The 13,605-nt window shown below is 46.1% G+C and overlaps 1 protein-coding gene across 3 annotated transcripts in view; it reads left to right on the top strand.

Annotated features, from left to right (window-relative positions):
* Positions 1 to 12,644: 12,644 nt before the first annotated feature.
* RAB27A (RAB27A, member RAS oncogene family) overlaps positions 12,645 to 13,605 on the top strand; it is an 83,492-nt gene continuing 82,531 nt past the window's right edge. The window contains exon 1 of one of the 3 annotated variants that reach the window (XM_032174399.2): positions 12,645 to 12,743. The gene's annotated coding sequence lies outside the window, so the exon portion shown is untranslated. Of the gene's footprint in view, positions 12,744 to 12,905; positions 12,968 to 13,605 lie in introns of those variants that run through there. The other 2 variants (XM_032174400.2, XM_032174401.2) reach the window with 2 other exon arrangements.

The following is a 13,605-nucleotide window of genomic DNA, read 5'->3' as shown; positions in this document are numbered from 1 at the left end:
TGGAGATGATTTTTTTTTTTTTTTTTTTTTTTTGAGACAGAGTCTCACTCTGTCACCCAGGCTGGAGTGCAGTGGTGTGATCTTGAGTCACTGCAACCTTTGCCTCCCGGGTTCAAGTGATTCTCCTGCCTTAGCCTCCCGAATAGCTGGGATCACAGGCACAAACTACCACGCTCGACTAATTTTTCTGTTTTTGATAGAGACAGGGGTTCACCATATTGGCCAGGCCACTGCGCCCGGCCGTGGGGATTATTTTTAGGGTGATGAACTGGGCATGGTGGCTCATGTCTGTGATCTCAACGCTTTGGGAGGCCGAGGTGGGCAGATCACATGAGGTCAGGAGTTCGACACCAGCCTGGCCAACACGGTGAAACCCTATCTCTACTGAAAATACAAAAATTAGCCAGGTATGGTGGCACACACCTGTAGTCCCAGCTACTCAGGAGGTTGAGGAAGGAGAATCGCTTGAACCCAGGGGGCTGGAGGATACAGTGAGCCAAGATCATGCCACTGCACTCCAGCCTGGGAAACAGAGTGAGACTCTGCCTAAAGAAAAAAAATGTTTAGGGTGATGTGATGAAAATGTTCTGGAAGTAGATAGTGGTGATCAGTGTATAACTTTGTGAATATATTAAAAACCACCGAATCGTACACTTTTAAAGGGTGAACTTTATTGTGTGTGAATTATATCTCAAAGCTGTCATAAAGATACTGCATGCAAACCGCTGAACTGTACACTTTTAAGAGTGAACTTTATTGTGTGTGAGTTACATCTCAAAGCTGTCATTAAAATACGATACTGCATCCAAACTAGCAGCTGCAGTTAAGGCAGTCCAGTGTTTTTTGCTCTTGCGGTAGTCTACAATCCATCTGTTTTTTAAATTGTCATAAAATATACTTAAAGTTTACCATTTTAAAGTATACAGTTCAGTAACAGTAAGTACTTTCACACTGTTGTACAATTATCATCACTATCCATCTCCAGACTTTTTCTATCTGGTTTTTGCAGGGAGCGGAGGGAATTGAATGGGGATATAGAGACCCCCATCCCTAGATCTTCAAATCTTTGAAGGTTGCATTAATGTCTACAATCCTTCCGTCTCCTCTCCTCTCCTCCCCTCTACTCCCCTCCCCTCCCCTCCCCTTCTCTCTGTCTCTCTCTCTCTCTCCTTTTCTTCCTTTCTCTCTCTTCCTCTCTTTTTCTCTCTCTCTTTCTTTTTCTCTTTTTCTTTCTTTCTCTGTTCCCCAGGTTGGAGTGCAGTGGCACGATCACAGCTCACTGCAGATTTGACCTCAGACTCAATTGATCCACCAGTCTCAGCCTCCCAAGTAACTGGGATTACAAGCACGTGCCACCATGTCCAGCTAGTTTTTAAAAATTTTTTGTAGAGATGGGGTCTCACTATGTTGCCCAGGCTGGTTTGAAACTCCTGGGCTCAAGCAATCCTCCTGCCTCAGCCTCCCAAAGTGCTGGGATTATAGGTATGAGCCACCGTGCCTGGCCTATGAATTGCTTCTAATTTACTATCTTAGCCAGGTGACGCAGATTCGGGGGCTTTCAGTTAGCCCTTTCTACCATAAAGACTTACAACACAGGTCAGTGTGAGGTCTCTCACATGCTAACTACTGAGTTTATATCTGTCCCACTTAAAGACTGGGAGAAAAAAAATCCTGCAAAGTGGGTCCTGTTAGATTAGTTTGATCCAAAGCTGCATTCATCCTTTAACCTCCATGAACTCCTACTCTTAACTGAAAGGTCATGGTGGCATTTTCTAGTCTGTTTGTACCAGTGTCAACTTAGGGCCTGTATCCAGTGGCCATCAAAGTCTGAGTATTTTTCTTTTCCCAGTGCACATTTGTCTGGTTAATGGCTTTGGGTCTCTTGAGAAAAGGAGCAAGAGAATGGTTGTTGCATATTTTTGTGGCATTGAAGAGTCCTTCCCCAGGGGTAGATACAGCTATTTAAATCATTGGGTTCTAAGTCTATGAAGTCTATGAAATGACTTAGATCAGTAAACTTGTGAGGGACCATGATTTCCATTGTAGAGACTGACATCAGCCTTCTATCCACTAGTTCTTGATTTCCTACCCATCCCGCCCTCGCCCCCTTCGTTTTTGAAAAATATATGTAAGTCAAGAAACACCCCCCCCCATTTTTTTTTTGAGACAGAGTTTTGCTCTTATTGCCCAGACTGGGGTGCAATGGCGCATTCTCAGCTCACCTCAACCTCCACCTCCCGGGTTCAAGCGATTCTCCTGCCTCAGCCTCCTGAGTAGCTGGGATTACAGGCATGCAGCACCACGCCTGGCTAATTTTGTATTTTTAGTAGAGACGGGGGTTTCTCCATGTGGTCAGACTGGTCTTGAACTCCCGACTTCAGGTGATCTGCCTGCCCCGGCCTCCCAAAGTGCTGGAATTACAGGCGTGAGTCACCACCCCCGGCCAAGAAACACCCCTTTTGTCTTTCCTTTCAGAATACCATATCTCTTAGCCATCACCACAGGTCTCTCTGGGTCAAGACACCCTGGTTGCACTCCCGACTTGCTTCCCATGACAGTGTATGTATACTTATATATACACACACGCAAGCATATTATAATTTTCATGAATCCTCTGAGAGTAAGTCATAAACAGGATGCCCTTTTATTCCTGAATATTTCATTCCTAAATAGAAAGATACTCTCTTTCATAATCGCAATATAATGATCAAGAAATTAGGATTGGCTGAGCGTGGTGGCTCACGCCTGTAATCCCAGCACTTTGGGAGGCTGAGGCAGGCAGATCATGAGGTCAGGAGATCGAGACCATCCTGGCTAACATGGTGAAACCCCGTCTCTACTAAAAATACAAAAAAATTAGCCGAGTGTGGTGGCGGGCGCCTGTAGTCCCAGCCACTCGGGAGGCTGAGGCAGGAGAATGGTGTGAACCCAGGAGGCGGAGCTTGCAGTGAGCCGAGATTGCACAGCTGCACTCCAGCCTGGGCGACAGAGTGAGACTCTGTCTCAAAAAAAAAAAAAAAAGAAATTAGGGTTGATATAACATCATTATCTAATTTCATATGTCATCCAAATTCTCCGAAGTCCAATTAATGTCTTTTAGAACAAGACAAACTTGTTTTTTTTCTGGTCCCAGAACTAATCCAGTATCATATTTGAATTTAGTTGCCATGTCTCTTGTTTCCTTTATTCTGGAGCCAGTTTCTCAGTCACTTCCTTTCACGGTTGACTTTTTTTTTTTTTTTTTTTTTTTGAGACAGATTCTCACTCTGTCACCCACGCTGGAGTGCAGTGGCGTGATCTTGGCTCACTGCAACCTCTGCCTCCTGGGTTGGAGCAATTCTCCTGCGTCAGCCTTCCGAGTAGCTGGGATTACAGGTGTGAACCACCATGCCTGGCTGATTTTTGTATTTTTAGTAGAGACGGGGTTTTGCCATGTTGGCCAGGCTGGTCTTGAACTCCTGACCTCAGGTGATTCACCCACCTTGGCCTCCCAGAGTGCTGGGATTACAGGCATGAGCCACTGTGGCTGGCCCACAACTGACATTTTTTTTTTGAGACAGAATCTCGCTCTGTCATCCAGGCTGGAGTGCAGTGGTGCAATCTCGGCTTACAGCAAGCTCCACCTCCCGGGTTCACACCATTCTCCTGCCTCAGCCTCCCAAGTAGCTGGGACTACAGGCGCCCACCACCATGCCTGGCTAATTTTTTGTAATTTTTTTAGTAGAGACGTTGTTTCACCGTTGTTAGCCAGGATGGTCTCAATCTCCTGACCTCGTGATCCACCCACCTCGGCCTCCCAAAGTGCTGGGATTACAGGCGTGAGCCACTGCGCCTGGCCACAACTGGCATTTTTTAAGAATACTGGCCTGCTGTTTTGTAGAATGTCCATTAAGTTGCGTTTGTTGATGGTTTTTAATTATTTGATAGATTCAATTTGGTAGAAATATACAGAAATGATGTACCAGCATGATTCATGGATTCGTATTTCGTGGGTTACAATCCATTACTACTATCAGGGCTGGCTGTGTAATTTGTGGGGCCCAGCACAAATGAAAATGTAGGGCCCTGGGTGGGGACAAGGAAGACAATTTCCTTTTCTCATCAATTGGCTGTTCTAGTCGATGCAAATGGACAATGCCCAGGGAACTGTACCCTCCATACTGGTTTGTTCTCAATTGTTGGATGGCACTGGTAAGAGGCCCCAGCTGAATGGCCTGCAGAATGTGCTGTGCTACTGTCAGATTAGAGAGGGGACAACTGACTTCTTGATCACCCCATGGTGCTATGAAAATTGCAGATGCAGGATAAAGTCCACTCTACTCAGACCCAGACAAATTGGAGCTAGGAGAGCACAAAGGAAAGGAGCTCATGGTCGCGTGTCTAAAGCTAACAGCTGTTTCCAGGCAATAACCCACAAGAAATTCTCATGTCCTTCATGCATCTTTTGCTTTGCACCGCTTGCGTGTTTCACACACATGCACATATTTCTTTGACACGATTTCTTACTAGACATTTTTTAGGACTGCAGCAATTCAGATAAGATGATCTGAAAAGAAGACTTGCCTGATAATGGCTTCTCTACCAGTGATCTACTACTAACTGTGGCTTTGAGCCTCTGGTACCAATAAACTGTTTCTAAGCAGCTTACATGAACTTCTGTGTTTTATCGAGAAAGGCTTCCCTGTACCCTCCCTCTTTGGATGCATTTGTGGCTTGCTATAACTGTGCATCCCAGGTTATAATTCTTTTTGCTTACTCCCAGATACAATAATTATATTATGAAATATTTTTTTCTGATGTCTTTTTTTTAGCTGGACAGTGCGCTGGGCTATGGGCCCAAGCCTGAACCTTCCTGCACCTATCCATGCTTAGGCTTCTGCCAGGGTGGAAGGTGATGACAAAACGTGGGCCTCCCCCAGCCAAGGTGACTCCAGTCACTGCTCTGAAGCAAGGCAGGGAATGCAAAGCTGGGCAGGGACCATGGGACCGGGGGTAGGGAATAAGCAGCAGCAGGCCTCAGACCCATAAGTCATCAGAGGCTCCAGGCTCTCAGCATGCTCCGTTGTGCCAAAAAAAGCAAAATTATAGTCTCATTAAAAATAAACAAGTCTTTAACTGAGGAATAGTCCTCCCTCAGGATGGATCCTGTGTCCTTTGCATGTCACTGTCATTTTCTGAGCACTCTTTTACTTTCTTGCTCATCTTTTTCCTTCCCAGACCAAGTTTTGTTTTTCTTTGTTTTTTTTGTTTGTTTGTTTGTTTTTGAGATGGAGTCTCACTCTGTTGCCTAAGCTGGAGTGCAGTGGCACGATCTAGGCATCTAGGCTCACTGGAACCTCCACCTCCCGGGTTCAAGTGATTCTCATGCCTCAGCCTCCCGAGTAGCTGGGACCACAGGCATGTGCCACCACTCCCAGCTAATTTTTGTATTTTTAGTAGAGATGGGTTTTCACCCTGTTGGCCAGGCTGGTCTGGAACTCCTGACTGCCCACCTTGGCCTCCCAAAGTGCTGGGCTTACAGGTGTGAGCCAACACATCGGGACCCACACCAAGTTTTGAATCAAGAAGTACTGGGGCCGGGCACGGTGGCTCACACCTGTAATCCCAGCACTTTGGGAGGCCAAGGTGGGTGGATCACAAGGTCAGGAGTTCGAGACCAGCCTGGCCAAAATGGTGAAACTCCGTCTCTACTAAAGATACAAAAACAACTGGGCATGGTGGCGGGTGCCTGTAGTCCCAGCTATTTGAGAGGCTGAGGCAGGAGAATCGCTCGAAACCGGAAGGCGGAGGTTGCAGTGAGCCGAGATCACACCACTGCACTATAGCCTGGGTAAAAGAGTGAAACTCTATCTCAAAAAAAAAAAAAAAAAAAAAAAAGTATTGGTTCTTTTTTAAAAAAAAAAATTGAAGCAAAATCTGCATCACAAAAAATTAATATTGGCCATTTTAAAGTGTACAATTCTGTGACATTTCGTACATTCACAACGTTGTGCAAATACCACTTCTATCTAGTTCCAAGACATTTTCATCACCCCAGAAGGAAACCTCCTGTGCAATAAGCAGGCAACACCTCATTTCTCCCTCTCCCCAGCCTCTGGAAACCACTAGTCTGCTTTCTGTCTCTATGGATTTACCTGCTCTGGATGTTTCATATAAGTGGAATTATACAATATGTGACCTTCTGTGTTTGACTTCTTTCACTTAGTGTAATGTTTTTGAAGTTCATCCATGTTGTAACATGTATCAATACTTTATTCCTCTTTATGGCTGAATAAAATCCCATTATATGGACGTGCCACATTTTTATTTATTCATTCCTTGGTGGCCGTTTGTCTCCATTTCTGGGCTGTTGTAAATAATGCTGCTATGAACACTTATGTATAAGTATTAAATATTTGTTTGGATGCCTGTTTTCAGTTCTTTTAGGCATAGTTCTAGGAACAGGCTTGATAGGTCATTTGTTTAACTTTTTGAAGACTCACCAAACTTTTCCAAAGTGATTGCACTATTTTACATTGCCAGTTTCTCCATGTCCTTGCCAAATCACCCTTCTTTCCTCCCTCCCTTTCCTTCTCCTTCTCTCTTTCTCTTTCTTTCTTTCCAACCTAGTGAGTTTGAAGTGGTGGCTCATTGTGGTTTTGATTCACATTTTCTTAATGACTAATGACATTAAACATCTTTTCATTTGAAGTTGGCCATTTTTATGTCTTCTTTGGAGAAATGTATATTCAATTGTATTCATATGCCCACTTTTTAATTGGGTTATGTCTTTTTGTTGTTGAGTACTTACAGCTCTTTATATATTCTGATACTACAATTTTATCAGATATATATGATTTGCAAATATTTTCTCTCATTCTGTAGGTTGTGTTTTCACTCTGTTGATAGTGTGCTTCTATGTACCATTTACAAAAAATTTGGTGAAGTCTAATTAATCTACTCTTTTCTTCCGTTGCTTGTGTTTTTGTTGTCAAATCTAAGAAATATCATTGCCAGGGAAGTGAGGAGCACCTCTGCCCGGCTGCCTCGTATGGGATGTGGGGAGCGCCTCTGCCCGACCGCCCCGTCTGGGAGGTCTACCATGGAGGCCAGAAGCAATGTAGGGGCTGGAAGTGGTGGCTCACGCCTGTAGTCCCAGCGCCCTGGGAGGCCGAGGTGGGTTGATCACTTCAGGCTAGGAGTTCGAGACCAGCCTGGCCAACATGGCGAAACATATGAAAAATACAACAGACAAACCAAGCAACCAACCCAGCGACAACAAAACAGGTCTACCCTGGAGTCATACTCTAATTTTTTCTACTTTCCTCCCTTTCTGATCCTTTATCCCACTTTCTTTTTCTTCCTCTTCCTTCTCCTTCTTCTTTGTCAAATAGAGGATTGAGTTATTATCATTGAAAAAAAAAAAAAAAAGAAATATCATTGCCAAACCCAGGGTCATAAAGATCGATGCCTATGTTTTCCTCTAAAAGTTTGAGAGTTTTAGTTCTTTTTTTTTTTTTTTTTTTTTTTTTTGAGACAGTCTTGCTCTGTTGCCCAGGCTGGAGTGCAGTGGCACAATCTCGGCTCACTGCAACCTCCGTCTCCCAGGTTCAAGCAACTCTCCTGTCTCAGCCTCCCATGTAGCTGGGATTACAGGCGCCTGCCACAACGCCCAGCTAATTTTTGTATTTTTAGTAGAGACGGGGTTTCGCCATGTTGGCCAGGCTGGTCTTGAACTCCTGACCTTAGGTGATCCACCCGCCTCAGCCTCCCAAAGTACTGGGATTACAGGCATGAGCCACCGTGCCCGGCCAGAGTTTTAGTTCTTATATTCAGCTATTTGATTCATTTTGAGTTAATTTTTGTGTATCATGTAATTTTGTATATGGTATTGGTAAGAGTCCAATTTCTTATTCTTCTTCCTCTTTTTTTTTTTTTTTCGGAGACAGGGTTTTGCTCTGTCGCCCAGGCTGGTGTGTAGTGGCGCGATCTCTGCTCACTGAAACTTCCGCCTCCTGGGCTCAAGCGATCCCCCCATCTCAGCTTCTCGAATAGTTGGGACTACAGGTGCAAGCCACCATGTCTGGCTAATTTTTCTATTTTTAGTAGAGACAGGGTTTCACCATGTTGCCCAGTTGGGTCTGGAATTCCTGAGCTCAAGTGATCTACCTATGTTGGCCTCCCAAAGTATTGAAGTTACAGGCGTGAGCTACCGTGCCAGGCCTCAGTTTCATGCTTTTGCATGTAGATATCCAGTTCTCCCAGTACCATTTGCTGAGGAAACTTCTTTCTCCATTGAACGATCTTGACTATAGATGCATAATTTTATTTCTAGACTCTCAAGTCTATTCCACTCATCTATATGTCTTTATATCAATACCATAGGTTTTTTTTTTTAATTACTATACCTTTGTAGTAAGTTTTGAAATTGGGAAGCATGAGCTTTTTAAATTTTTGGGTCCTCTGCAATTTCATATGCATTTTAGCATACTCTTTTCCATTTCTTCAAAAATGTTGAATCTGTAGCTGTATCTGGGGAATATAGCCATTGTCACAATATTATGTGTTTGAATCCGTGAACATTAAATGTCTTGTCTTTTCTTCTTCTTCTTTTTTTTTATCTGAGGAGTTTCACTCATCACCCAGCTGGAGTGCAGTGGCGCGATCTCGGGTCACTGCAGCCTCCACCTCCCAGGTTCAAGCAATTCTCCCGCCTCAACCACCCGAGTGGCTGGGATTACAGGCACCCACCACCACGCCCGGCTAAGTTTTGTATTTTTAGTAGAGACAGAGTTTCGCCAAGTTGGTCAGGCTGGTCTTAAACTCCTGACCTCAGGTAATCCACCTGCCTCAGCCTCCCAAAGTGCTGGGATTACAAGCGTGAGCCACCGCACCTGGCCATGTCTTTTCATTTATTTAGATTTTCTTTAATTTTTTTTTCAGTAGTGGTTTGTGGTTTTCAATGTAAAAATCCTGCACCTTCTTGGTTAAATTTATGCCTAGGTATTTTATTGTTTTTGATATTATTGTAAACAGAACTTTTAAAGTTTCCTTTTCAATTGTTCATTTCTAATATGTTGAAATGCAACTAATTTTTATGTGTTGATCTAGTATCTTGCATCTTTGCATAATTCATTTATTAGCACTAATAGTTTTTTTATTTAGGATTTTCCATATATAATATCATGTAATTGGTTCCTTTTGTTGGAAAGGGATATTAAGAAATCAAGATCCAGGTGCTAAGTGTACTCATAGCTACTTTGATACAATCGCTTCTAGGACCTCTTAGCAGACAGAGCTAGATAATACATACATATACACATACATATATCTATTTTTATATATTAAAATCCATGAATGCTTACTGATTCCGCCAACTTTAATTCTATTAGGAAAACTGGAGGCGGAACTCTTCATGTTCAAGTAGCAGTGTCAGAAAAGCCCCAGGGTGGGAAGCAAGAGGTATACTGTGATGGATTCTGTGGCTGGAGTGAGGAGTGGCATAGGGATGACTTTGAACTGACACACGAGATGTGTTCGGTATACTTCGTTTCTGTAATAACACTCTCCTTGTTTTCTTCCTACCTCTCTGGATACTCTTTTTTTGGATTCCTTTTTGAACTTCCGTTGCTCATGCCTTAAATGCTGGGTGTTCATCTGGGTTCTGTAACAAGCCTATTGCCCTCTCAGCTCACTTTCTAGATTAGCTCGTTAATTCTAATGCCTTCCAGTACCTTTTGGGTAATAGCTACAGCACATGTTTTCTGTGCTTCACATAGGCCTATTTGACTACATACTAAACAGCTTCACTTGGATATTCTGTTGGTGCTAGTGTGTCAAAATGGAAATGTCCTAAACTCATCACTATGGCCTATTTCACTCTTCCTCCTGGTTGCAACTAGGTTCTCTTCCTATTGCTTAAGGGTTTCTTGTTGCCCAAACTAGAAACTGGGCAGCCCCATGGACTCCTGCCTCTCTTTCACACCCCTGCATCGCAGTCCTCTTGATTCATTCTCCTAAATATGTCAAATATGTCCATTCATCTCCAACCTATGGCCACTGCCATAATCAGATCGCTATTATTCCTCACTTGGATTACAGCGTGCTAATTGACCTCTGAAACCCATTCTTAGTCTTAGAATCATTAAAAGCTTGAGTTCTGAGTTTTAGGCCTGGCTGTGCCACTCATTAGCTGTATGATCTTGGTCAGATTGCTTAATCGCTTTAGGACTCTGTTTCCTCATCCGTAATACAGAGGCAAGAACAGTACCTACTTCATAAAGTACTTGTAAGACACATAATGAGGTGATGTGGTCAAAACTATCAGCGTATTGGCTGACTCATAGTAAATGATCAAGAAATGTTCGTTATTATCATGATGATCATTGCAGGGTTATTCACCGCACAGCCTCTGTTATTTCTCCAATTTCTTTTCTGATTGCTTTCAGTCTTTCAGCTTTTCTGAACCTCTTCCTGTTGCTCCAGTGTTGAATGCTATCTTTTGCTTCCAGGCCTTCCCTCTGCTCCCTTTTCCTGGAATTCTCTTCTCCCTTGCCCCTTCCCTCATTCATTCTAAGTTTATCCAAAACTTTCTCGTGATTTGGTGTCATTTATCTGTGCTCCAATAACACTCTTTAACTTCCTTTATTGAGACTCTTATCTCACTACCGGAGTTGCCTACTTATTTGTTGGTCTCTCAAGTAAGTCCTGAGGTCAGGGACCAGTTTACCTTGTTACTAATACGGTGCCTGACTTGAGGAATGAGTGCATGAATGGGTGATGAATGGGCCATAGCACCATCCTAGGTTTTCTGATCTCCTGTTTGGTATACTCCTGGTGAGAGCCCTGCCTGGCCACAGGAGTGGGGAAAGCTGAAGGGGGGCTTTCCCTGTGCCATATCAGCCATTAGCAATTACTGCAATATTGGTTTCCCAGATTTTAGCTGATCAGTGATTCCCAGGACTGTTCCTCTGGACATGAACATGAGGCTACTTTTTCCCTTTTTTTTTTTTTTTTTTTTGAGACAGAGTCTCGCTCTGTCGCCCAGGCTGGAGTGCAGTGGCGCCATCTCGGCTCACTGCAACCTCCACCTCCCAGGTTCAAGCGATTCCTCTGCCCTCAGCCTCCTAAGTAGCTGAGACTACAGGCACGTGCCACCACACCCAGCTAATTTTTTGTATTTTTAGTAGAGACGGGGTTTCACCGTGTTAGCCAGGATGGTCTCGATCTCCTGACTTCGTGATCTGCCCGCCTTGGGCTCCCAAAGTGCTGGGATTACAGGCGTGAGCCACCGCACCCGGCCGTTTTCTCTGTTAACCTCACCAACAGTCTGATGGCCCTTCTCTCACACGGGAACAGCTCTTGAAGTTATCAACCTGTTATGACATCTGTTATCTCTAAACCCGAGTTTACTGTGTTATGTTTGCCTGGAAATGTTATATCAAATGTATGAAATTGCCAACTGTTGGTAATTTCATATGGTTCATCCTACATGTGATTTTGTAAATTGGACCCATCTGAGAAGCTAGCTACAGACTGGAAAGGTGATGGAGTTGGCCGGGCGGGCCTGCGACAGCTGGGATTTGCGGTGGAGGCAGACACAAGTCAGCGAGACGGCTTAGAAGGCAGGAGAAGCTGAACTAAGGCTTCTCAACATTTTACCCTGCTTAGAAGTGGAAACATTTGGTTCAAAGGGCCTTTGCCTTAGACTCCATAGGGGCAGGCCCAAGGGCTGCTGTTCACACCTCCTGGCCACTGAGATGGATGAACTTGGCTGCCTCTGAGTGGGAACCACGAGGCCTGACCCCCTCCGCAGTCCCAGGTTCACTACCCTGCAGGCCCGAGCGACACCGTCGGCGCTGGGAGAAGAGAGCCGCTGGGTGGCAGCAAAGGCGCGCAGGTTTCTTCCGGCAGAGGCGGTTCCTTAACATACTGTAGTTTTCTTCTTTTTAAACTCATTGCTCTAACACTCTTGGAAATTTACAGTGGTTTTATATGCTTGCATTAGACAGTGTGAGCAGAGACTCCGTTTGCCATTTCCTCCCAGAATTACACTGATTTTTTTTCCTGCGAAATTTTTTACTTATTTTTCTCCCATGTTATTTCCAGGAATCCTGGACTTTCCCTTGCCCCGGAAAGGTCGTGTCCAGGCCGACCTAAGCCAGGAGCCGCAGGGGCGGGAAGCCGGGCGCAGGGGCGGGAAGCCGGGCGCAGGGGCGGGAAGCCGGGCGCAGGGCCGGGCCTGGGACGCCGCCTCAGGAGCCGCGCGGACTCGGGAACCCCGGGCGGGGCCGGCACCTCCGGCTGCTACGGTGGCGACCGCGAGCTGATGCCCCGGAAAACACCTTTACAACACGGCTTTTGGGGGAGGTGGATAGGGGAGAGTCCCTAAACGACACCTCGCCGCGCACCGGTCCTTGGTGCAGTTTGTAAATGTCCCTCCTGTGTCCCCAAAACGAAAACACTCCTTTATCTTCTAGCGCCTTCCAGAATGGCGCAGTGGAAACTAGTGTTGGGACAAAGGAGGCGAGCGGGGCCTTTTCGGGGCTCACAGAGGACCCCTCGGAGGCGCGGCCGCCGGGGAGAGCGAGACAGCCGGGCGGGGGCCGCTCCCGAGGTGACAGGAGGAGGCGGGAGGTGGAGGAGAGAAGGTCCCGCCCCACCTCGCTCTCCTTTACGGGAAGTGATGTGGGGCCGGGCGGAAAATACCCGCCAACGACCCGAAAAAGGCCGGCAGCGGGTGGACGCGGCGCGGGGCGAGCCAGGTGAGGGGGCCTGAGGAGCGGGAGGCGCGCGGCGGGTCCGGACCCTCCGGGAGGGTCGAGCGAGGCGTCCCCTTGGGGCCGTCCTAGGGCGCCCAAGCCCGCCTGAAAAGTGGCTTCTTTCCCAGGCCCTCAGCGCAGACCCCAGTGATGACAACTGCCTGGTGCCGGCCAGGTGCGGTCCCAGGTCCGGCCAGGGTCTCAGGTCGCCTCCGGGTTGCATCCAGGTGCGAGGGTGCCCATCAGGGGTAGGAAACCTTCCTGGAGGGAAAGGAGGAAAGTCCCCGACCCCGGTTCATTCCTGCCTCTTTGGCTTTCAGTTTAACTGTTTAGCCTGGTTGCCCTCCGGTGGGCGAGGGTCTGGACTGCAGACCGGCTTCTCCTGTCAGTTAGACTGAAAACTCTACCTGGCAGCCAGGCGCTCCGGTCCGGGCTGGCGGTGGGGCTGATAGGATGACAGGCTTTGGTAACTATTGCCAAAGCCTGTCTCTGTCCCAATAGATCACCAGTTCAGCAAAGTCAGGCCTGAAGCGAAGGGCATCTTGTGAGCCCTGGACTGAGGAGCCTTCCCAGCCTTTCCATTCCTGCTGGCCACCTGGGCCCATATGGCCTCCGGGTCTTCTGCCACAGGGTCTTCCTTACCCCTACGGCTTAACAGCTGTTCTTTCCTTCTGGATGGATTCTCACTTTTTATGGTTGGTTGATTAGTCAGATGCTGGAGCTGGGGGTAGAGGGATTATAGAGTTGAGCTATGTAAGTTTTCTGTAATCATTGCTAATTAAATTTGTTGATTCTCCACTCACTGTTCTTGTTCTTTTTTTTTTTTTTTTTTTTTGGCCTTCTTAAAAACTTGCTTTAGAGGGAA

This window comes from Hylobates moloch, unplaced genomic scaffold (assembly GCF_009828535.3).
Source record: "Hylobates moloch isolate HMO894 unplaced genomic scaffold, HMol_V3 SCAFFOLD_14, whole genome shotgun sequence".
Classification (NCBI taxonomy): domain Eukaryota; kingdom Metazoa; phylum Chordata; class Mammalia; order Primates; family Hylobatidae; genus Hylobates; species Hylobates moloch.
Note: the sequence above shows the minus strand (reverse complement) of the source record. Positions and strands in the feature narration are given on the sequence as shown.